The sequence below is a fragment of the Bubalus kerabau genome, chromosome 13, assembly GCF_029407905.1.
Source record: "Bubalus kerabau isolate K-KA32 ecotype Philippines breed swamp buffalo chromosome 13, PCC_UOA_SB_1v2, whole genome shotgun sequence".
Lineage (NCBI taxonomy): Eukaryota > Metazoa > Chordata > Mammalia > Artiodactyla > Bovidae > Bubalus > Bubalus kerabau.
In genome coordinates, this window is record NC_073636.1 from 17,658,918 (window position 1) to 17,684,959 (window position 26,042).

The window sequence follows — 26,042 nt, forward strand, 5'->3', positions numbered from 1 at the left end:
GAAAGCCAAGTCCTACTTACATGTTGAGCTTAAGTATCAGCCTCCCTCCTTGTCAAGGCAGCCCCCCTTCCAGTGCATCTGGCTAAGGTGTAGGTGTGGCTTCCGTCTCTCTGGAGGGGGCGCTTCGTCATACTCCTGATTTGAGAACTCTCCCATCCCTCCGGGATCGCACTTCCCTACTGGCCACTCACAGCCACACCCCGCCCTGGGTACCAGGGGAAGGAGGGATGTGGAGTTAGTCACAGCTCCCTTCCCTGCCCCATGATGTTAGGGTCCACACCAGCACCACACAGGGCTGCACTGTTCACAGAGCATTTTGTTAGACTTAACAACAGGGGAGAGCATCACTAAGCAGGACAAAACTTAACCCGCCATGGACAAAAATAATCACTTGCTTTAAGGATGAGGAATTTATTTATTGAAATGGAATAATCTTCAATATATATTTTTAAATATGTGAAGTATAGAGTAGTATTGTTATATGTGTGTGTGTTCTCTGAATACCCTGAGGTAGGCTATTCTTAAGACCTTGCATTTTTTGGTTCAATCATCGAAACCTAAGCTCTGTTTCAGTGGTTAAAAGGGACTCCCTATACCTTCTCTCTCTTCTTTTTTACTGAGATTTAACTGACATAAAACATTGTACAGTCAACCCTTGAACAATGTGAGGATTAAGGGCACTGATAGCCCCCCACACACATACACACAGTCAAAAATCTGCATGTAACTTCACAGTTGGCCCTTCCCATTTGTGGGTTTGGATCTGCATCCACTGTTCTGTGTTTTTGGGTTCTGTATCCATGGATCTTGTAGTGTATATTTATTGAAAAAATTTTAAGACCTGTACTGTTCAGATCTATGCTGTACAAGGGCTGAGTGTTTTAGGTGTACAACATGATGATTTGATACATGTGTAGATTATGAAATGATTACCTCAGTAAATTTAATTGACTTTCATCACTACAGTTATAATTTTTCTTGCGATAAGAACTTTTAAGATTTATTTTCAACAATTTTCGAACATATAATACTGCATTGTTACTATACTCACAATGCTGGACACTATCGCACCCCCAGGACTTACTTATCGCGTAACTAGAAGTTTGTACTTTTTAACCCTCTTTACCTATTTTGCCTACCTCCCACCCCCATGCCTCTGGCAATCACTGACCTGTTCTCTATATCTCTGAGTTCAGTTTCTTTTTAGATTCTACCTGTAAGTAAGATGATACAGTATTTGTCTTTCTCTGTCTGTCTTATTAAACTTAGCATAAAGTCCTCAAGGTTCATCCATGTTGTTCCAAATGGCAGCATTTCCTTCTTTATTATGGCTGAATTTTAGGTAACAGCCATCACATTACATCTACTTTATCCATTCATCTGCTGATAGATACTTAGATTGCTTTTGTATCTTGGCTATTGTAAATAATGCAGCAGTGAACATGGGGATGCAGAGAGCTTTTCAAGATAGTGGGGCTGCTGCATCATCTGGTAGTTCAACTTTTAATTTCTGGAAGAACTTCTGTAGTGGCCACACCAATTTACATTCCCACCGACAGTGTACAAAGGTGCCCTTTTATCCACGTCCTCTCTAATACTTGTTATTTCTTATCTTTTTGATAATGGCCATTCGAACAGGTATGAGGTAATATCTTGTGGTTTTGATTTACAGTTCCCTGATGATTAGTGATGTTGAGCACTTTTTCATGTTGATGTTGAGTGCTTGTTGACTATTTATATGACTTCTTTCGAAAAATTGACTATTCAGTTCCTCGGTATATTTTTGATTGGATATTTTTGGAGTTTTTTTTCCTATTGAGCAGTGTGCATTCTCTGCCTTTTTAGAGGGAATTAACCCCTTATCAGATTAGTGATTTGCAAATATTTTCTTCCATTTGGTAGGTTGCTTTTCATTTGTTGATGATTTCCTTTGTTCTGAAGAAGCTTATTGTTTTATTTTTGCTTTTCTTACCTTTGCTTTTGGTGCCAAATTGAGAAAATTATTGCCAAGACCAATGTCAAGGAGCTTACTCCCTATCATTTCTTTGGAGTTTTACCGTTTCAGGTCTTACATTCAAATTTTTAACGTACTTTGAGTTTATTTTTGTGTATGGTATAAGATAGTGATCCAGTTTTATTCTTTTGCCTGTTGGTTGTCCTGTTTTCCTGACATTGTATTTTGAAGAGACGATCCTTTCCCTGCTATATACACATGGTTCCTTAATTGACCGAATATGCACATGTTTATTTCTGGGGTCTCTGTTCTCTTCCATTGATCTGTGTGTCTGCTTTTATGCCAATACCATGTTGTTTGATTACTATAACTTTGTAATATAGTTTGAAATCAGGAAGCATAATGCCTCCAGGTTTGTTCCTGCTCCAGTTCCTTTGTCTGTTTGGGTCTTTGTGGTTCCATGAAAATGTTAGAATTGTTCGTTCTATTTTTGTGAAAAATACCATTGTACGGATTGTACTGAATTTGTAGCTTGCTTTGAATGGTCAGACATTTTAGTAATATTAATTACTTCCATCCAGGGGCACAGACTATCTTCCCATTTATTTGTGTCTGTATTTTCTTTTATCAATGTCTTACGTATTTCAGTGTACAAGTCTTTTGCCTCCTTGGTTAAATTTATTCCTAGGCATTTTACTCTTTTTGATGCAATTATAATTGGGATTGCTTTCTTAATTTCTCTTTCTGATAGTTTATTATTTATGTTAAAAAAAGCAGCAGATTTTTGTATGTTAATTTTGTATCCTGAAACTTTACTGAATTCATTTACTAGTACAAATAATTTTTTAATAGCATCTTTAGAATTTTCTACATATGGTATCATGTTATCTGCAAACTATGACAGTTTTGCTTCTTCCTTCCCAATTTGGATTCCTTTCATTTGTTGTCTGATTGCTTTGGTGAGGACTTTCAGTATTATGCTGAATAAAAGCTGCAAAAGTGGACATCCTTGATCTTGGAGGAAATGCTTTCTGTGTTTCACCACTGAGAATGTTGTTGGCCATAGGTTTGTTATTATGATGAGGTATGTTCCCTCTGCACCCACTTTGTTAGTAGGTTTTGATGTAATGAATGTTGAATTTTGTCAAAAGCTTTTTCTGAGGCTATTGAGATGATCATATGATTTTCTTCAGTTTGTTAATATGGTGTGTCACACTGACTGAGTTGCAGATACTGATCCATCCTTGCATCCCTGGAACAAATGCCATTTGCTCATAGTGTAGGATCATTTTAATGTATTTTTGAAAAGGTTAAAATCATTGGCTGAGGACCTACTAAAAGTCAGGCATGTGGGAGGTTCTTTACACACATGACCTCATGGGCTCGATGTAGTGCTCTGGGCAGCTATTATTATTTGCATTTCATAGGTTTCTATTCCAGAACTATCTGACCCCAAAGCCTTGCCCTTTCTGTTAATCTAGTCTGCCTCCTGCTAGAATTAAGGCAAGACTGTCACCATGCAGGGCTACTAGGAAAGTCACATTTCTGCAAGTAAGGATGACACACCTCCCTTTGTCACTATTAATATCATTCTGATAGTTTTTATAAAAAGGTAGAAAGACTACAGTAATGGAGTGAGCAAGCCCCTGAGGTCCTGGGCAAAAGTCTCAGTTTGGAAATTTAGTATTTGTATGACTCTGAGAATAATAGCAGCCATGGACTAAATTATGTCCCTCACCCCATTTCACAAATTCGTATGTTGAAGCTCTGATGGTATTTGTAGATGGGTTCTTTGGGAGGTAATTAGGACCAAGTGAGGTCAAGCACCTTAATCTGATGGGATTAATGTCTTATAGGAGATAACAGAGAGCTCTCTCTCACCCTGTGCAGGCACAGAGCTAAGGGCATGTGAGGACACAGTGAGGAGGTCAGCAAGAGAGCCCACACCAGACAATGAATCTTTTGGCACCTTCTAGTGTCCATAACAATGGCACCCTACTCCAGTACCCTTGCCTGGAGAATCCCAGGGATGGAGGAGCCTGGTGGGCTGCCGTCTATGGGGTCACACAGAGTCGGACATGACTGAAGCGACTTAGCAGCAGCAGCAGTGTCCGTAACTGTGAGAAAATAAGTTTCAGTTGTTTGAGGCACTCAGTCTATGGTATATTGCTATGTCCTTCCAAGCAGACTGATGGAATAGCTAACACCATCATAAGCATTTTGTAAACATCAACTATTCTGGTGTACACCACTGAGGAAGATACTGCATTATCATCATCTACATAATACAGTTCTGGTGCTGAAGAAGACTCTTGAGAGTCTCTTGGACAGCAAGGAGATCAAACCAGTCAATTCTAAAGGAAATCAACCCTGAATATTCATTGGAAGGACTGATGCTGAAGCTGAACCTCCAATACTTTGGCCACCTGATGTGAAGAGCCAACTCATTGGAAAAGACCCTGATGCTGGGAAACATTGAAGACAGGAAGAGAAAGGGGCGACAGAGGATAAGATGGTTGGATGGCATCATCAACTCAATGGACATGAGTGTGAGCAAACTCCAGGAGATAGTGAAAGACAGGGAACCTGTTGTGCTGCAGTCCATGGGGTCACAAAGAATTGGACATGACTGAGCGACTGAACAACAACAACATGATACAACTGAAAAACCTAAAGCTTAGAGAGGCCAGAGACCTTGGTAGTGAAAAGTAATTCAGGCACCAGAAAATTAGTGCACATATCAATGGAAAGAAGATCAGTAGTTTCCCTGTGCCAGGACAAAGGAGACTGCCTGCAAAGAGACACAGAGAAACTTTGGTGGGGCGTGATGGAAATAGTCTACATTTTGTTTTATATCATAGTGGAGTTCCATGGTTATATATATTGGTTAGAATTCATTGGACTATATAGCTAAAATGGGCACATTTTCTTTTTTTTAATTTTATTTTATTTTTAAACTTTACAATATTGTAATGGTTCTGCCATATATCAAAATGAATCCACCACAGGCATACACGTGTTCCCCATCCTGAACCCTCCTCCCTCCTCCCTCCCCATACCATCCCTCCGAGTCATCCCAGTGCACCAGCCCCAAGCATCCAGTATCGTGCATTGAACCTGGACTGGCAATTTGTTTCATATATGATATTATACATATTTCAATGCCATTCTCCCAAATCATCTCACCCTCTCCCTCTCCCACAGAGTCCAAAAGACTATTCTATACATCAGTGTCTCTTTTGCTGTCTCGTATACAGGGTTATTGTTACCATCTTTCTAAATTCCATATATATGCGTTAGTATACTGTATTGGTGTTTTTCTTTCTGGCTTACTTTACTCTCTATAATAGGCTCCAGTTTCATCCACCTCATTAGAACTGATTCAAATGTATTCTTTTTAATGGCTGAGTAATTGTGTATATGTACCATAGCTTTCTTATCCATTCATCTGCTGATGGACATCGAGGTTGCTTCCATGTCCTGGCTATTATAAACAGTGCTGCGATGAACATTGGGGTACTCGTGTCTCTTTCCCTTCTGGTTTCCTCAGTGTGTATGCCCAGCAGTGGGATTGCTGGATCATAAGGCAGTTCTATTTCCAGTTTTTTAAGGAATCTCCACACTGTTCTCCATAGTGGCTGTATTAGTTTGCATTCCCACCAACAGTGTAAGAGGGTTCCCTTTTCTCCACATCCTCTCCAGCACTTATTACTTGTAGACTTTTGGATCGCAGCCATTCTGACTGGTGTGAAATGGTACCTCATAGTGGTTTTGATTTGCATTTCTCTGATAATGAGTGATGTTGAGCATCTTTTCATGTGTTTGTTAGCCATCTGTATGTCTTCTTTGGAGAAATGTCTATTTAGTTCTTTGGCCCATTTTTTGATTGGGTTGTTTATTTTTCTGGAATTGAGCTGTAGGAGTTGCTTGTATATTTTTGAGATTAGTTGTTTGTCAGTTGCTTCATTTGCTATTATTTTCTCCCATTCTGAAGGCTGTCTTTTCACCTTGCTTATAGTTTGCTTTGTTCTGCAGAAGCTCTTAAGTTTAATTAGGTCCCATTTGTTTATTTTTGCTTTTATTTCCAATATTGTGGGAGATGGGTCATAGAGGATCCTGCTGTGATGTATGTCAGAGAGTGTTTTGCCTATGTTCTCCTCTAGGAGTTTTATAGTTTCTGGTCTTACGTTGAGATCTTTAATCCATTTTGAGTTTATTTTTGTGTATGGTGTTAGAAAGTGGTCTAGTTTCATTCTTTTACAAGAGGTTGACCAGTTTTCCCAGTACCACTTGTTAAAGAGATTGCCTTTAATCCATTGTATATTCTTGCCTCCTTTGTCAAAGATAAGGTGTCCATAGGTGCGTGGATTTATCTCTGGGCTTTCTATTTTGTTCCATAGATCTATATTTCTGTCTTTGTGCCAGTACCATACTGTCTTGATGACTGTGGCTTTGTAGTAGAGCCTGAAGTCAGGTAGGTTGATTCCTCCAGTTCCATTCTTCTTTCTCAAGATCGCTTTGGCTATTCGAGGTTTTTTGTATTTCCATACAAATTGTGAAATTATTTGTTCTAGCTCTGTGAAGAATACCGTTGGTAGCTTGATAGGGATTGCATTGAATCTATAAATTGCTTTGGGTAGTATACTCATTTTCACTATATTGATTCTTCCATTCCATGAACATGGTATATTTCTCCATCTATTAGTGTCCTCTTTGATTTCTTTCACCAGTGTTTTATAGTTTTCTATATATAGGTCTTTAGTTTCTTTAGGTAGATATATTCCTAAGTATTTTATTCTTTTCATTGCAATGGTGAATGGAACTGTTTCCTTAATTTCTTTCTGTTTTCTCATTATTAGTGTATAGGAATGCAAGGGATTTCTGTGTGTTGATTTTATATCCTGCAACTTTACTATAATCATTGATTAGTTCTAGTAATTTTCTGGTGGAGTCTTTAGGGTTTTCTATGTAGAGAGGATCATGTCATCTGCAAACAGTGAGAGTTTTACTTCTTTTCCAATTTGGATTCCTTTTATTTCTTTTTCTGCTCTGATTGCTGTGGCTAAAACTTCCAAAACTATGTTGAATAGTAATGGTGAAAGTGGGCACCCTTGTCTTGTTCCTGACTTTAGAGGAAATGCTTTCAATTTTTCACCATTGAGGATAATGTTTGCTGTGGGTTTGTCATATATAGCTTTTATTATGTTGAGGTATGTTCCTTCTATTCCTGCTTTCTGTAGAGTTTTGATCATAAATGGATGTTGAATTTTGTCAAAGGCTTTCTCTGCATCTATGGAGATAATCATATGGTTTTTATTTTTCAATTTGTTAATGTGGTGTATTACATTGATTGATTTGCGGATATTGAAGAATCCTTGCATCCCTGGGATAAAGCCCACTTGGTCATGGTGTATGATCTTTTTAATGTGTTGTTGGATTCTGATTGCTAGAATTTTAAGGATTTTTGCATCTATGTTCATCAGTGATATTGGCCTGTAGTTTTCTTTTTTGTGTGGCATCTTTGTCAGGTTTTGGTATTAGGGTGATGGTGGCCTCATAGAATGAGTTTGGAAGTTTACCTTCCTCTGCAATTTTCTGGAAGAGTTTGAGTAGGATTGGTGTTAGCTCTTCTCTAAATTTTTGGTAGAATTCATCTGTGAAGCCGTCTGGACCTGGGCTTTTGTTTGCTGGAAGATTTTTGATTACAGTTTCAATGTCCGTGCTTGTGATGGGTCTGTTAAGATTTTCTATTTCTTCCTGGTTCAGTTTTGGAAAGTTGTACTTTTCTAAGAATTTGTCCATTTCTTCCACATTGTCCATTTTATTGTCATATAATTGCTGATAGTAGTCTCTTATGATCCTTTGTATTTCTGTGTTGCCTGTTGTGATCTCTCCATTTTCATTTCTAATTTTATTGATTTGATTTTTCTCCCTTTGTTTCTTGAGTCTGGCTAATGGTTTGTCAATTTTATTTATCCTTTCAAAGAACCAGCTTTTGGCTTTGTTGATTTTTGCTATGATCTCTTTTGTTTCTTTTGCATTTATTTCTGCCCTAATTTTTAAGATTTCTTTCCTTCTACCAAACCTGGGGTTCTTCATTTCTTCCTTTTCTAGTTGCTTTAGGTGTAGGGTTAGGTTATTTATTCGACTTTTTTCTTGTTTCTTGAGGTGGCACATTTTATTATATGTGATTTATAACTCAGTAAAGATGATTGAAAAACTTTTAAGAAAAATAAAAGATTCTTATTGTTAAAAGAAAAAAAAAGATAACTAAAGTCAGACCACTTGGGTCTGAATCCTAGCTTCATTACAGATTCATTGTGTAATTCTGATCAAGTTACTTGATCTCTCTGGGTCTCTCAGCCTCTAGCTTCTCATCTGTTAAATGGAGATAAAATGTTCTCTTAATATATATTTTAAGACAGCCATAAAAATATTTTGCACTGTTTTATTTATACATTCGTCCAACAAATGTATGATGTTCACCTTCTACATGTTCCTTCTACACTCTTCCGGGTGGGAAGGATGGACCCAGCCTTCTGGGTGGTATTGTTGTGCAGTTGCTGAATCATGTTTCTTTGTGACCCCATGGACCGCAGCACACCAGGCTTCCCTATTCTTTACTACCTTCCAAAGTTTGCTCAAACTCATGTCCATTGAGTCATTGATGCCATCCAACTGTCTCATCCTCTGTCACCCCCTTGTCCTGCCGTGATCTTTCCCGGCATTGGGGTTTTTTCCAGTGAGTCAGCTCTTTGCATCAGGTGGCCAAAGTATTGGTGCTTCTGCTTCAGCATGAGTCTTTCCAATGCATATTCAGGGTTGGTTTCCTTTAGGATTGACTAATTTGATCTCTTTGCTGTCCAAGGCCATATACAAAATAGACGGAGTCCCTGTCCTCCTGGAGCTAATTTTCCAGTGAGGATGGGGGAGACCATTGACAAATTAAAATAAAATAACTGTGGATGGAAATGGAAATATGTTATGAATTAGTATAGACAAAGTAATACAGTTAGCTAGGGAATATATTAGAGAGTGTACCCAAGGAAAGGGTGCTGAACCAAGGGATGACTGAACCAAATTTTAAGGTGAAGTAGGAGGAGGTGGAGGAGGAGGTCATGCAGAGATCTGAAGGATGAGACCTCCAGGCAGAAAGAATGACAAGTGCAAAGGCCCTGAGGCTGGAATGACCTTGAATAGTAAGGAATTAAAAGCCCAGGATGACTGGAGAGGAGTGAGCAAGCTGAGAGCCAGGAGCAAGGAGAATGGTCTCAGGTAGGTCTGAGGAGGGCAGGGATCAGTGGCTTTTCAGGGATTATGAAGGCCATGAGAAGCCATTGGAAGGTTTACAAAGGGGATTAAGAAGACCTGACTTCACCTTACCACAATCACTCTATGCTATGGAAAATTAGCTGTAGAAGAAACAAATATAGAAGCAAGGAACCTCATAGGAAGCTGTTGTAGCAGTACAGATGCTGAGGGCTTGGACCGTACAGGGTGGTGGCCTTGGACCATTATGGTGGCCTTGGAGAAGGAGAGAAGTGATGATTCTGGACATATACTGGTGATAAGCTCTTGCCAATGTATTGGATGAGGGAAAAGAGAAAAAGAAATGCATCAAGAATGACTCTTGTGTTTTTGGCTTGTGCTATTGGGCAGATGTTGGTGTCTCTTGCAGTAAGGGAAACTCAGAAAATTAAGAGTTCTGCTTTAGACTTGAAAATATGGAGCTACACATTAGACAACCACATGGAAATGGTATGTGTGTAGGTGGATCTGAGTCTGGAGTTCAGGGACAAGTTGAAGCTAAAGATAGAAGGCAATGTCCATAGCAGTGTAAAGTGTATTGTTATTGCATCTCCTTGAAACTGCAGTGGACCCCATCTCTCCTGTCTCCCTCCAAGGTCTAGTTCAGTGTCTCTAGGTGCCTACACAAAGCAAAGTCTAGGGACCGGGAAGGGGAGGCGAATATAGAGATGCTTCTTAATAGACACTGATAGCCAGTCACCACATTCCAGTGAATAATTCCCTTTCCTGCAGGATCATATATATGTTCAGACTCCTTCTAACCCCGTTTTTCAGGTCATATGTTAAAAGTCACCTTCTCAGAAAGACCTTCTCTAGCCTTGCTATCTAAAATAGGTCTCCTCTCTCGGTTTCCAACCCTACTGCAACCTTTCCTCACCCAGCACACTATTAATTTCATTCCTGTCATTCATTTATAATTATTAGTTGATGTTTTTTATTTCTCCCCTCCATTGTGGAAAGAATTAGACTGTATAATGGAAGGAACCCTACATGTGTGGTCATCACTGTCAGCCAGAACTCACACCATGCCTGGCACATAATAAGTGCTCAATAAATGCTTGTTGACGTGAATGAGCTGCTCTTGCCAGATACACCACGAGTGGATTAATTGATGCTCTGAGCATGGACTGGAGTAGCCATTACTCCAGATCATCAAGCCCTCTGCCCAAGAGGAATGGGTTTGGTTTTGTTCATAATAAAAAACATTTAACATGAGCTCTACCCTCTTAACAAAATAGTCATACTCATAGAAGCTGAGAGTAGAATGGTATTTGCCAGGAGCAGGGACATTTGTAAGTCATGTCTGACTTTTTATGACCTCATAGACTGTGGCCTGCCAGGCTCATCTGTCCATGGGATTTCCCAGATGAGGATGCTGAAGTGGGTTGGCATTTCCTTCTCCAGGGGATCTTCCCAACTCAGGGATTGAACCTGCATCTCCTGCATTGGCAGATGGATTCTTTACCACTGAGCCACCAGGAAAGCCCAAAAGGGACATGGGAAGTGGCTATCCGATGGGTATAAACTTTCAGTGTGCAAGACGAGTCAGGTCTAAGGAACTGCAGTATAAAGTCGACACAGGGAATAATCACCAGGGTTAGCGTAGAGGCAAACAGCACGGCGGAATTCCAAGACGTACAGGCGTGGGGCGCCATTGGCATCCATCACTGAGCAGGATGGCATATACACCCTTATCAGCAGGATCATGGCCCAGAGATGGGTGGATCCACTGTAACTCCCTGCTAAGCTCCTGAAATGGAAGATCTATGTAAGTGTTTTGAGTTATTCTCTTAAGATGTCAGGGCCAGCAAACTGAAAACCCATGTGGCTGTTTGCCAACTGCCAGGTTTAAAATCTAGTACCTTCCATGGAAACTGAAACTGAGAAGATATTTAAAGGTTTCTAATCAAGAACTGTCCCCTGCAGGGGAAGGCTATTTTTATGTTCCATCCCAACAAAGTGGAGAGTTCTGGGAATGCAGCATGTACCCAGCGTCTGGGAGAGAAATGGGAATGGGAAGTTCAGTGCTAGCTCTCCTAAAAACAAGGCTGAAAATATCACAGAGCTCTGCTTCCTGGCAACATCTGTCCTCCAAATCTCTTGAGAGCTGGGAAGAAGGGACAGTGGGCCCAGTAAAGAAAATATGCAGTGAAGTGACAGTAAGAGTTATAAAGGGAAGTTGAAATGGTTGAGATGGGGTATTCTTTTTTTTTTTAATTGAAGTATAGTTGATTTACCATGTTGTGTTAGTTTCTGGTGTACAGCAAACTGATTCAGTTATATATATATATATATATATATATATATTTGTTTTCATATTCTTTTCCATTGTGATTTATTTTAAGGTATTGAATAGAGTTCCCTGTGCTATACAGTAGGACTTTGGTGTTTATCTATTTCACATATAGTAGTTTGAATCTACTAATTCCAAATTCTTATTTATCCCTCCCTCACCCCCTTTCTGGAGAAGGCAATGGCACCCCACTCCAATACTCTTGCCTGGAAAATCCCATGCACGGAGGAGCTTGGAAGGCTGCAGTCCATGGGGTCGCTGAGGGTTGGACACGACTGAGCGACTTCACTTTCACTTTTCACTTTCATGCATTGGAGAAGGAAATGGCAACCCACTCCAGTGTTCTTGCCTGGAGAATCCCAGGGACGGGGGAGCCTGGTGGGCTGCCATCTGTGGGGTGGCACAGAGTCGGACACGACTAAAGTGACTTAGCAGCTTAGCACCCCCTTTCATTGAGTTAGACAAGGCTGTGGTCCGTGGGATCAGATTGGCCTGTCGTCCGTGATTGTGGTTTCTGTCTGTCTGCCCTCTGATGCCCTCTCTCAGTGCCTACTGTCTTACTTCAGCTTCTTGTATGCGGGACGTGGGGTATCTCTTCATGGCTGCTCCAGCAAAGCGCAGCTGCTGCTCCTTACCTTGGACATGGGGTAGCTCCTCTCAGTGCTTACTCCTTGGAAGGAAAGTTATAACCAACCTAGACAGCATATTAAAAGGCAGAGACATTACTTTGTCAACAAAGGTCCTTCTAGTTAAGGCTCTGGTTTTTTCCAGTAGTCATGTATGGATGTGAGAGTTGGACTATAAAGAAAGCTGAGTGCTGAAGAATTGATGCCTTTGAACTGTGGTGTTGGAGAAGACTCTTGAGAGTCCCTTGGACTGCAAGGAGATCCAACCAGTCCATCCTAAAGGAGATCAGTCCTGGGTGTTCATTGGTAGGACTGATGTTGAAGCTGAAAGAAACTCCAATATTTTGGCCACCTGATGTGAAGAGCTGACTCACTTGAAAAGACCCTGATATTGGGAAAGATTGAGGGCAGGAGGAGAAGGGGATGACAGAGGATGAGATGGTTGGATGGCATCACCCAATCAATGGACATGGGTTTGGGTGGACTCCGGGAGTTGGTGATGGACAGGGAGGCCTGGCATGCTGGAGTTCATGGGGTTGCAAAGAGTTGGACATGACTGAGCGACCGAACTGAACACCCCCTTTCCCCTTTGGTAATCATGTTTGTTCTCTATGTATATGAGTCTATTTCTCTTTTGTAAATAAGTTCGTTTGTATCATATTTTATATTCCACATATAAGTGATATCATAGGTATTTGTCTTTCTCTGTCTGACTTATCTTTACTATGATAATCTCTAGGTTCATCCACGTTGCTGCACGTGGCATTATTTCATACTTCTTATGGCTGAGTAGTATTCCATTGTATATATGTACCACATCTTTATCCATTCGTCTCTTGATGGACATTTAGGTTGTTTCCATTTCTTGACTATTGTGAACAGTGCTGCTATGAACACAAGGGTGCATGTATATTTTCAAATTATCATTTTCTCCAGATGGATGCCCTGGAGTAGGATTGCTACTTCATATGGCAACTCTATTTTTAGCTTTTTAAGGAAACTCCATACTGTTTTCTATAGTGGCTGTACCAATTTACATTCCCACCAATAGCCTAGGAGGGTTCCTAAAGGGTATTCTTAAGAGAATTGATGCTTTCAAACTGTGGTGCTGGAGAAGACTCTTGAAAGTCCCTTGGACTGCAGGGGGAGATGAGATGATTAATGGCATCACCCACTCAAAGGACATGAGTTTGAACAAACTCCGGGGGATAGTGAAGGACAGGGAAGACTAGAGTGCTGCACTTCATGGGGTTGCAAAGAGTCAGACATGACTTAGCAACTGAACAACAAAGTATTAATTTATGCATGTGAATTAGCCATTAGAGAGGCATGAAGGCAAAAGGAAAACCTGTCCAAATTTCCATTTTTCTGGAGGAGGTCAGAGTTCATAGGGTGAGAGAAATCATGATCCATGCAGGGAAATGTTAGAATTTAGTACTGTTTTGAAATATTGTTTATGCCTCTTTTTAGTCTGATGAGAAATTATTTCTTTCTCACTAAATAGTGTGATAAAGTGCTAGAAACATCTGCATATATCAGTCACAGTATTTTGAAAGGGAAATCAGGAAAGGGAGGGCTTAGGACTTTGCAGCCTGAGTTTCCAGGAAAGAGGAGCTGGTGACCCTCCTGGCCCAAACCTTGCTGACATTTGATTGTTTGAGAGCCAGAAAATGGGAAGCAGTTGATGTGTACAAGCTTTTGTCTGGTTGGCACTGGTGTCTGACACCAAACTGGTAAAAATAAGAGTAGAACCTTTTCCTTGGAGGTGTAAGAATAGTTATCTGTGAAATGCTGTGTGGTTATATTTTCTTTGTTTTGCTTTGTGGGTTATAATTTTCCCTCTTCTCCCCACTACTACCCACAAAAAAAAAAGAGAGAGAGAGAAAATAATTCCATCCTTGAAATTCCCAGTGCAAAAGTAAAAATTAAAAATGGCCAAAAGTATTAATCAAAAGCATGTATAACCATGACCGACATGATTTTCAAAGTAGAAATAGGTTCTATGTGATGGGGGTTAGAGCTGTGGGAGAATCCCTTTCTTTTTTAGCTAAAAGCCAGTTGTAGCTCCCCCACCCTGAGGCCTCCCACCCCCACCAGTGACCCTGCTGCAGTCACTGGTGGGCCATCCATCACTGCAGGCAGATTGGGGTGCGGACGCTGCAGGCCCAGCTCCATCCTGCCTGCTGGGGTGGGTGATGGATGGGTGAGCATTATGGCAGGTGGGTGAGTGTTCTGTCATGGTGGCAGAACAAATATTCTTCTCATCATCACCAAGGCTCATGATCAGCACAAGAAAAATTTATGAGGATTTAAAAAAATTCTGTCTCTCAAACTGCTGTGTTGTTTTCTTGTCAGCAGTTCCCGTGGTGTACAGATCTTGGCAAGCAGGCAGACTGGGTGGGTGTGAAGGCTTATACCTCCAGGACACTGACAGGGGTTACCTGGAGGGGAGCCGTGAAAGCCCCGGGCTGGCCCCTCCCTGAATTCAACGTTTAGAAAGCTTTCACTTGGCCTTGGATTGGGTAACTCGGAGATTTACAATGATCTCCATCTTCCAAAATAAAGACTTGGGTCTGAGTTATTAACTCCAAGTAAAAAACTGCCTTGGGGATCTATCGCAGAGTCACATTTAAGGAAGAAAGCCAGCTTTCAGTGCCGCTTGCAGACAACAGGGTGGGTGTAGGCAGAACTGCTCCTTGGAGGAGATCCATGGACTTGAGCAAGTGTACAGAACCCATCTTCTTGATGTGTTTTCCAGGGCTATGTTGGAAAGCAAATATAGATATAAAAAGACTAGGTAGGTTGATTTTTAAATTTACTAATGGGGACATTAGTACATAGAAGCTGAATCATCTTCACATTACTTACAAAAGAACAATAATAAATCTCAGCACCGTGGGTTTGCCTCTCACAATGATGGCCTTCTGTTGGGGAAGCATTCTCTCCATCACTGGAAGTTTGCCTGTGGATCCTGAAGAGCAGTGGAGAAGGCTATAGACTGAATGTGTGTTCCCCCGCCACACACACACACACAAATTCATTCATCGATGCTCTGATCCCCAGTGTGAAGATATTTGAAGATGATGTCTTGGGGAGGTGATTAGGTCATGGGGTTGGAGGCCTCATGAGGGAATTAGTAACCTTACAAGAAACTACACAGAGATCTTTCTTCCTCTCTGCTTGCTGTCATTTGAGGATGTGAGAAGACAATCTAATCCAGGAAAAGGGCCCCCACCAGACACAAGATCTGTCAGAGCTTTGATCTTGAACTTCTGAGCTTCTAGAACTGTGAAAAGGAAGTTTGTTGTTGAAGCCTCCTTGTTCAGTTGGTAAGTCACGTCTGACTCTGTGACCCCATGGACTGCAGTATGCCCCGCTCCTCTGTCCTCATCTCTGTCCCAGAGTTTGCTCAATCCATGTCCATTGAGTTGGTGATGCCATCCAACCATCTCATCCTCTGCTGCCCCCTTGTCCTTTTGCCTTCCATCTTTCCCAGCATCAGGGTCTTTTCCAATGAATTGACCCTTCCCATCAGGTGGCCAAAGTATTGGAGCTTTAGCATCAGTCTTTCCAATGAATATTCAGGGTTGATTTCCTGTAGGATTGACTGGTCTGATCCCCTTGAAGTTCAAGAGACTCTCAAGAGTCTTCTCTAACACCGCAATTCAAAAGCATCAATTCTTCAGTGCTCAGCCTTCTTTATGGTCCAACTCTCACATCCATACATGACTAATGGAAAAACTATAGGGCTCGACTCTGTGGACCTTTGTCGTCAAAGTGATGTCTCTGCTTTTTAATACACTGCTTAGGTTTGTCATTGCTTTCCTTCCAAGGAGCAAGCATCTTTTAATTTCATGGCTGCAGTCATTGCCTGTGGTGATTTTGGAGCCTAAGAAAATAAAATCTGTCCCTGTTTCCACTTTTTCCCCTCCTATTTGCCATGAAGTGATGGGAGCAGATGCCATGATCTTAGTTTTTTTAATGTTGCATTTCAAACCAGCTTTTTCACTGTCCTGTTTCACTCTAAAGAGGCTGTTTAGTTCCTCTTCACTTTCTGCCTTTAGAGTGGTATCATCTGCGTATCTGAGGTTATTGATATTTCTCCCAGCAATCTTGATTCCAGCTTGTGCTTCATCCAGCCCAGCATTTCTCATGATATACTCTGCATATAAGTGAAATACGTAGGGTGACAGTATACAGCCTTGATGTACTCCTTTCCCAATTTGGAACCAGTCCATTGTTTCATGCCTGGTTCTAACTGTTGCTGCTTGAACTCAATACAGTTTTCTCAGGAGATAGGAAAGGTGGTCTGGTATTCCCATCTCTTTAAGAATTTTCCAGTTTGTTATGATTCACACAGTCAAAGGCCTGCAGTGTAGTCGGTGAAGCAGAAGTAGATGTTTTTCCTGGAACTCCTTTGCTTTCTGCATGATCCAACGAATGTTGACAATTGGATCTCTGGTTCCTCTGCCTCTTTGAAACCCAGCTTGTACAATCTGGAACTTCTTGGTTCACATACTGCTGAAGCCTAGCTTGAAGGAATTTGAGTATAACCTTGATAGTATGTGAAATGAGTGCAATTATACAGTAGTTTGAACATTCTTTGGCATTACCCTTCTTTGGGATTGAAATGAAAACTGACCTTTTCTAGTCCTGTGGCCACTGCTAAGTTTTCCAAATTTGCTGGCATATTGAGTGCAGCACTTTAATAGCATCATTTTTTAGGATTTGAAGTAGCTCAACTGGAATTCCATCACCTTCACTAGCTTTAATTGTAATAATGCTTGCTAAGGCCCACTTGACTTCACACTCCAGATTGTGTGACTCTAGGTGAGTGACCACACAATCATGGTAAGACCTTTTTTGTATAGTACTTCTGTGTATTCTTATTACCTTAATCTCTTCTGTTTCTGTTAGGTCCTTACTATTTCTGTCCTTTATCATGCCCATCCGTGATTGAAATGTTCCCTTGATAGCTCCAGTTTTCTTAAAGAGATCTCTAGTCTTTCCATTCTGTTGTTTTTCTTTGCCTTGTTCGTTTAAGAAGGCTTTGTTATCTGTCCTTGCTATTCTCTGGAGCTCTGCATTCAGTTTGGTATATCTTTCCTTCCTTCCTTTTCTTTCACTTCTCTCCTTTCCTCAGCTATTTGTAAATAGCTCCTCAGACAACCCCTTTGCCTTCTTGCATTTATTTTTCTCTAGAATGGTTTTGGTCACTGCCTCCTGTACAATGTTATGAACCTCCATCCATAGTTCTTCAGGCACTCTGTCTACAGATCTAATCATTTGAATCTATTCGTCACCTCCACTGTATAACCATAAGAGATTTGATTTAGGTCATACCTGAATGACCTAGATGACCTAGTGGGTTTTTTCCTACTTTCTTCAATTTGAGCCGGTTTTGCAATAAGGAGCTCATGATCTGAGCCCCAGTCAGCTCCAGGTCTTATTTTTGCTGACTAGATAGAGCTTCTCCATCTTTGACTGCAAAGAACATAATCAGTCTGATTTCACTATTGACCATCTGGTGATGTCCATGTGTAGTGTTGTCTGTTCGGTTGTTGGAAAAAGGTGTTTGCTATGACCAGCATGTTCTCTTGACAAAACTATGGTATTCTGCTATTATAGCCCCAAGTAAGGGAGGGCTGAAGAAAGGTCTTGATTATGGAGTTGGCCTCCAGAATCTTTAGTTCCCTTTCACCCTGGATTTGTGTGTGCTTTTAATTGACTCTTACATAGACTTTTTTTGTTGGATGTTGAACTACATCAAGGAGACAATAAAAGATTTATCAGTGCTTCTGTGACTTTCAGCTACTTTCAAGGTTACCAGTTGTCCTTCATAAAAATACTCAGCTGTGAAAATGGTGGAGACAGTGATTAAAAACATGTCAGTAGGACATAATAAAGACCATATGTGACAAGCCCACAGCTAATATTATACTCAACAGTGGAAGCTGAAAGATTTTCTTCTAAGATCAGAGAAAAGTATGCCCATTCTCACCACCTCTAACTAACATTACATTGGAAATCATAGTCATGGCGGTTAAGTAGAAAAAAGGTATCCAAATAGAAAAAGATGAAGTAAAATTATCTGTTTCCAGATGACTTGATCTTAAATATAGAAAACACAAAGGCTTCACTAAAAACCTGTTAGAACTAATACATGAATTCAGTAAAGTTGCAGGATATAAATCAACACATGAAATCCAGTTGTATTTCCATATAGTAACAACAAACTATCCAAAAAAGAAACAAAAAACTAGCACTTTACAATAGCATCAAGTACAACAGACTTCTTAGGAGTATATTTAACCGAGGAGGTGAAAGATTAGTACAATGAGACATTGATGAAAAAATTAAAGAAGGCACAAATAAATGGAAAGATACCCCATGTGTATGGGTTGGAAGAATTAATATTGTTAATATGTCCATACTATCCAAAGCCACATACAGGTTCGATGCAGTTCCTATCAAAATTCCAATGGTACTCTCATAAAAATTTTAAAAAATCCTAAAGCTTGTTAAGGAACCACAGAAGTCCCCATGTAGCCAATGCAATCCTGAGCAAGCCAAACAAAGCCCGAGGCATCACTCTGGCTGATGCGCAGATCCTGGTCTTTATGTCCTGTGCGTTGCTCTCCCTTTGGTTGTGTGCAGGGCCTGTGACTTCTCAGCAGTGAAATATTGTAAAGGGATAGGATTGCACTTTCTTGATTAGGTTAGAGAAGACTAGCTTACATCTTACTTGGGGGCTTCCTCTATTGCCCTCTTGGCTTGTACGCTTTGATGAAGTAAACAGCTGGAGCAGGCCACTTGATACAGAATGAGGGCAGTCAACAGCCAGCTAGGAACTAAGGGCCTCAGTTCATCAGCCTGCAAGAGACTGATCTTACCGTACCCACATGAGCTTGGAAATAAGGTCAAGCCTTCAGATAAGACCCCGGCCCTGGCCAGTTCCTCAATTGCAGCCTCTTGACAGTCCCTGAAGCAGAGAAGCCAGCTAAGCCATGCCCAGACTCCTGTCCCATGGAAACTGCAAGACAATAAACATGTCTTACTTTGAGGCAATAAAACAATGCACATGTATTAGCTCATAGTTTACTAAGTCATTAGTAATTACACAATTATTACTAGGTATGTGGTACTTTGTTATCCAGCAGTAGGTAGCTGACATATCAGTCTCAACTATTAATATTTGTATTTGGATTAATTTACCGATATTCAGAGGTGCTCCAAGTACCTCAATATCTTCTTACCCAGGGGGCTCCCTAAGATAGTTACTCCTAGAGTTTAGTCGCTAAGTTGTACCTGAGTCTTTTGTGACCCATGGACTGTAACCTGCCAGGCTCCACCGTCCATGGGATTTCTCAGGCAAGAATTCTGGAGTGGGTTATTATTTCCTTCTCCAGGGGACCTTCATGACCCAAGGATTGAACCCATGTCTCCTGCACTGGCGGGCGAATTCCTTCCCACTGAGCCACCAGGGAAGCCCAATTACTCTTAAAGTACTTACTCTGAAGGCTAATAACTTATTTTACCCTCAGAGCAGACAGTGAACTTATCGATTCTTGCTGCATATTATCATATGGAAGGTGTTTTGTTTTGCTTGGCTTGATTTGATTAGTTTTGTTTTTAAAGCCGATGTTGCTGCCCCATTCAGGTAAGAAGGGGGCAGATTGGCAGGCATCTTTTTATTTACAGCTCTCCAGTTGTTCCTAATGGGCTGCCAGGGTTGAGAACCATAGATCAGAGACAGATTATGTAATTGTCTGGCACTTCTTTGAATGGTAGTTTTTTCCCTGTTTCCAACATTCAGAGGTTCAGAAATATTGAAGTTCACTCTCAGAGTACCCAGCTACACAATGAGAAATGTTTTTAATAAAAGAAAAAGACATTTCAGTGTCTGGTTTGAGTTTTCTCATTTTACTGGATAGGAAGAAATGAAATGCCAGGCCATCCGGTTCATGCATGGCCAGCTGGCAAATGGGGATTCATCACTTAGGGACACAGTGATGCAGCCAACTCATGATCCCTTAGTGGGGAGCAGGATTAATTGGAAAAACACAGATAATCAAAAAGTTTCATTTCAGTTTCTTGGTTCAGCCTCGTCTCTGAGCCTTTAGCAAAAGCTGAAGAAAGCAGACAAACTCATAGGGCTTTACTCCTTCACTGTACTCAGTCTCCACTGCCAAAGACAGCAAGTTCTATAGACATCAAGGGGATAGAAGCAGCGCTAAAGAGGCAGGAGAGGAGCCAGAGGCTTTTTAATTCCCTCCCTGGAGGAATGGTATCTGTATAACCCAGAAATGATTTGCCAAGTAGTTATTTTCTTGCATGTTGGTTGTATAAGATTGGTGAGCAGATATAAGGTGGAAAGCAACATACGCAAGGATGTTTCCTAGAGTCCAGGAGAGTTGAAAGCTTGGAGGAGACTGGATCTTCATACACAGAGCAGATAGCTTTGGACAATGGCAGTTCAGCTACTGTAGGGTGTTAGCCATGGAAGAAACTGTCCTGGAGGTAAGAGTTTCCATGAGGCCAGCAGCTGACAGGACCTGGAACCCATGGAGTTGATCCCCTTGGTTCCTGTGGTTGGCCAAGGCTGGAGTGAGAAGTTAGACCAGGATGTAGAGGAAGAGGAGGATGCTGGGGTGATGAAGGCAGTCATCCTTTGCTTCTTTCTCTTCATGTCTCCAGTACTCACCATTCTGGGTACATGATTCTGTCTTCATCTCTTCATTTTTCCCTCAGCACGCATTCAGTTAGTTTCACTTAGAAATCAGAGAGGGAAGCCTAGATGTTCAGTAACAGATGAACGGCTAAAGAAGGTATGATACATATATACAGTGGGGCATATGACTCCGCCATAAAAAGGAGTGAATTTGAGTTCATTGAAATGAGGTGGATAAACCTAGAACCTGTTATAGAGGGAAGTAAGTCAGAAAGTGGAGAAGGCAATGGCACCCCACTCTAGTCCTCTTGCCTGGAAAATCCCATGGACGGAGGAGCCTGGTAGGCTGCAGTCCATGGGGTCGCTAAGAGTCAGACATGACTGAGCGACTTCCCTTTCACTTTTCACTCTCGTGCACTGGAGAAGGAAATGGCAACCCCCTCCAGTGTTCTTGCCTGGAGAATCCCAGGGACTGGGGAGCCTGGGGGGCTGCTGTCTATGGGGTCACACAGAGTCGGACATGACTGAAGCGACTTAGCAGTAGCAAGTCAGAAAGAAAAAAACAAATATTGTATATTAACGCATATATATGGAATACAGAAAGATGGTACTGATGTACCCATCTGCAGGGCAGGAATCGAGACACAGACATAGAGGATGGACTTGTGGCCCAGCAGGGGAAGGAGAGGCTGAGATAAATGAAGAGAGGAGCACTGACGTACATACACCACCACGTGTAAAATAGCTGGCTAGTGGGAGCCTGCTGTATAGCACAGGGTGCTCAGCCTGGGGTCTGTGATGACCTAGAGGGGTGGGAGGAAGGCTCGAGGGAGGGGATATATGTGTACTTACGGCTGATTCACGTTGTTATACACCAGAAACCAACACAACATTGTAAAGCCATTATCCTCCAATTAAAAATAAATTTTAAAAAACAGATGTTGAACTGAGGGAAAAAAAAAATTCGGAGATGAAGTCACAATAAGCCCTGCCCTCAGGGATCTCACAAATTAGGGAAGGGAACAGAAACAAGAGCTAAACAGAAAGAAAAGTAGTCAAACCCTAGAATGGGAGTGTGCCCCAAATGCTATGGGGTCACAGGAGGAGGGGTGATTGACTGCAGTTAGGGTGTTCAGGAAGGCTTCAAAAACCAGGGTCTAGTGATGCTTAGCTGTCTTGCAGTGTCCTTATAACACTATTGCAGTATACTCTTAAACATGGCTAAGGTGGTAAACGTTACGGGTTTCTTTTTTTAACCAAAGTTTTCAAAATGATGCTTCACAAGACTTTCCAGTTGAGGTTAGACTGAATAACTTAAGGCTTCCCAATAGCTACCCACTTCCACACTATAAAATTTTGAAGAATTATGACAATTGCTATGGGAAATGAGAATCATGACAAACTTTGAGCAGATTCTGAAACTTGGATAAGATTTTTTTTGAGATGGGGGGACAGAGAGACACCAAGGTAAAAAGCATGGGAGTAGTATATAGCAGAGACATTGGGTGCTGAGTGAACTGGATCCAGTCTGGCTTAGAATGAGGGGGTGTAAAGCAGGAGGAACTGATATATGGTGATTTCTTTTTATTGAAGTATAGTTTATATAACAAAAATTTCACTATTTTAGCCATTGTAAGGTGTAATTTTTTTCTTTAGTATATTCATAATGTTGTGCAAACAACACCATGATCTAATTCCAAAACAGTTTTACCACCCCAAAAGAAACCCATTTCCCATTCACCCCAGCCTCTGGCAACCATTAATTTAATTTCTACCCTTTTCTTTTCATCCTCCTCTTCTGGGATTCTCACTGTGTGTATGTTGGTAAGGTCAGTGGTGTCCTGCGGGCCTCTTAGGCACTGTTCATTTTTCTTCATTCCTTTTTATTTCTGTTTCTCAGACTGGATAATCTCACTTGACCCATTTGAAGTTCACTTATTATTTATTCTGTCTGTTGAAATCTCCTGTCGAACCCCTGTAGTGAATTTTTCATTTCATTTATTGTGTTTTTCTCTTCCAGCATTTTCCTTCGGTTCCTTTTTATAATTTCTCTTATTGATATTCCCTATTTGGTAAAATACTGTTCTTATGGATTCAGGTTTATTTACTGTTTATATACTTCTGCATTGCTTAAAAGGAGAAGCTTCAGGGTTTCCTCTTGACCTTCCCTGCCATATCAGTCTTAACTGTGAGGTTCAGGGGTCCAGTGTCAGGCCCCAAGAATGTCTGTTCCAACCACATCCTGGGGAGCTGGGGAAATAACTGCAGAATGGGTTCACAGACCCGTGCCATTTACTGTGACATGGACTTGGGCCAGAACACCATTTGCAGTGGAACCCCAGCCCCCAGCCCCTACAAGCATCCCCTCTGATTGATACTCAGCGCTGTTATCCAGTCCTATAAAGGCTTTAGGATTTCCCCTTCTCTGGGGCACATTTACACTAATGAGCATCTGTAGATAACTAGGAAGATTCATAGCATCCTGTAATGTTACCACAAGATGTTCTTCAGAATTCTGACCCCCTCTTTAGTCAAGGGACTTTATGAACTGTCTCAGGTCTTATAGTCAGTTGAGGGACTGTTACTAACTCCTAAGGCAGAGACTTAAGGCAGGCCTCTGTTTGAGAAAGATATATATATACATACACACACGCACACACACATTTATCTAATATGTATATTTACCTGCACACAGTGGATCACAATAAACTGTGGGAAATCCTGAAAGTGATGAGAATACCAGACCACCCGACCTGCCTCTTGAGAAATTTGTATGCAGGTGAGGAAGCAACAGTTAGAACTGGACATGGAACAACAGACTGGTTCCAAATAGGAAAAGGAGTACGTTGAGGCTGTATATTGTCACCCTGTTTATTTAACTTATATGCAGAGTACATCATGAGAAACGCTGGACTGGAAGAAACACAAGCTGGAATCAAGATTGCCAGGAGAAATATCAATAACCTCAGATATGCAGATGACACCACCCTCATGGCAGAAAGTGAAGAGGAACTCAAAAGCCTCTTGATGAAAGTGAAAGTGGAGAGTGAAAAAGTTGCCTTAAAGCTCAACATTCAGAAAATTAAGATCATGGCATCTGGTCCCATCACTTCATGGGAAATAGATGGGGAAACAGTGGAAACAGTGTCAGACTTTATTTTTCTGGGCTCCAAAATCACTGCAGATGGTGACTGCAGCCATGAAATTAAAAGACGCTTACTCCTTGGAAGGAAAGTTATGACCAGCCTAGATAGCATATTGAAAAGCAGAGACATTACTTTTGCCAACAAAGGCCCGTCTAGTCAAGGCTATGATTTTTCCAGCGGTCATATATGGATGTGAGAGTTGGACAGTGAAGAAAGCTGAGCGCTGAAGAATTGATGCTTTTGAACTGTGTTGTTGGAGAAGACTCTTGAGAGTCCCTTGGACTGCAAGGAGACCCAACCAGGCCATCCTAAAGGAGATCAGTCCTAGGTGTTCATTGTAAGGACTGATGCTAAAGCTGAAACTCCAATACTTTGGCCACCTCACGCGAAGAGTTGACTCATTGGAAAAGACTCTGATGTTGGGAGGGACTGGGGGCAGGAGGAGAAGGGGACGACAGAGGATGAGATGGCTGGATGGCATCACCGACTCGATGGATGTGAGTCTGAGTGAACTCCGGGAGTTGGTGTTGGACAGGGAGGCCTGGCGTGCTGTGATTTATGGGGTCGCAAAGAGTCGGACATGACTGAGCGACTGATCTGATCTGATATATATATATATGTAGTAGGGTGATGAGAATAAAGGTTGTAATAGTGGGCATTTTATTTCATGGATGTGATGGTGATAGTGTGGTGACTGAGCTACAAATGAATAATATAAATATGGTAAGTGTTATTACAATATAAATTAGTAGGATTGTTATAGTTGGATTATACAATATAATGGCTCTAATACATCCTATATGGGCAATTGATGAGTAAGCTATGATTTTTCATAGTTTGGTTTGCTTTAGACTGCCTCAGTTCAGTTCAGTTCAGTCGCTCAGTCGTGTCCGACTCTTTGTGACCCCATGAATTGCAGCACGCCAGGCCTCCCTGTCCATCACCAACTCCCGGAGTTCACCCAAACTCATGTCCATTGAGTCGGTGATGCCATCCAGCCATCTCATCCTCTGTCGTCCCCTTCTCCTCCTGCCCCCAATCCCTCCCAGCATCTGGGTCTTTTCCAATGAGTCAACTCTTCTCATGAGGTAGCCAAAGTGTTGGAGTTTCAGCTTCAGCATCATTCCTTCCAATGAACACCCAGGACTGATCTCCTTTAGGATGGCCTGGTTGGGTCTCCTTGCAGTCCAGGTGACTTTCAAGAGTCTTCTCCAACAACACAGTTCAAAAGCATCAATTCTTCGGCGCTCAGCCTTCTTCACGGTCCAACTCTCACATCCATACATGACCACTGGAAAAACCATAGCCTTCACTAGACGGACCTTTGTTGGCAAAGTAATGTCTCTGCTTTTCAATATGCTATCTAGGCTGGTCATAACTTTCCTTCCAAGGAGTAAGCGTCTTTTAATTTCATGGCTGCAGTCACCATCTGCAGTGATTTTGGAGCCCAGAAAAATAAAGTCAGCCACTGTTTCCACGTCTGTTTCCCATGAAGTGATGGGACCAGATGCCATGATCTTAATTTTCTGAATGTTGAGCTTTAAGGCAACTTTTTCACTCTCCACTTTCACTTTCATCAAGAGGCTTTTGAGTTCCTCTTCACTTTCTGCCATGAGGGTGGTGTCATCTGCATATCTGAGGTTATTGATATTTCTCCTGGCAATCTTGATTCCAGCTTGTGCTTCATCCAGCACAGCATTTCTCATGATGTACTCTGCATATAAGTTAAATAAGCAGGGTGACAATATACTGCCTCAACGTACTCCTTTTCCTATTTGGAACCAGTCTGTTGTTCCATGTCCAGTTCTAACTGTTGCTTCCTGACCTGCATATAGGTTTCTCAAGAGACAGGTCAGGTGGTCTGGTATTCCCATCTCTTTCAGAATTTTCCACAGTTGATTGTGATCCACACAGTCAAAGGCTTTGGCATAGTCAATAAAGCAGAAATAGATGTTTTTCTGGAGCTCTCTTGCTTTTTCCATGATCCAGCAGATGTTGGAAATTTGATCTCTGGTTCCTCTGCCTTTTTTAAAACCAGCTTGAA

The 26,042-nt window shown here is 41.4% G+C and overlaps 1 protein-coding gene across 25 annotated transcripts in view; it reads left to right on the forward strand.

Moving 5' to 3' along the window:
• Positions 1-26,042, forward strand: part of LOC129625372 (uncharacterized) — a 92,441-nt gene that overhangs the window by 35,261 nt on the left and 31,138 nt on the right. Inside the window, exon 4 of one of the 25 annotated variants that reach the window (XR_008701404.1) lies at positions 15,377-15,510. The exons of 23 other annotated variants lie outside the window; for them this stretch is intronic. The gene's annotated coding sequence lies outside the window, so the exon portion shown is untranslated. Of the gene's footprint in view, positions 1-15,376; positions 15,511-19,590; positions 19,969-26,042 lie in introns of those variants that run through there. One more of the 25 variants, XR_008701403.1, reaches the window with a different exon arrangement.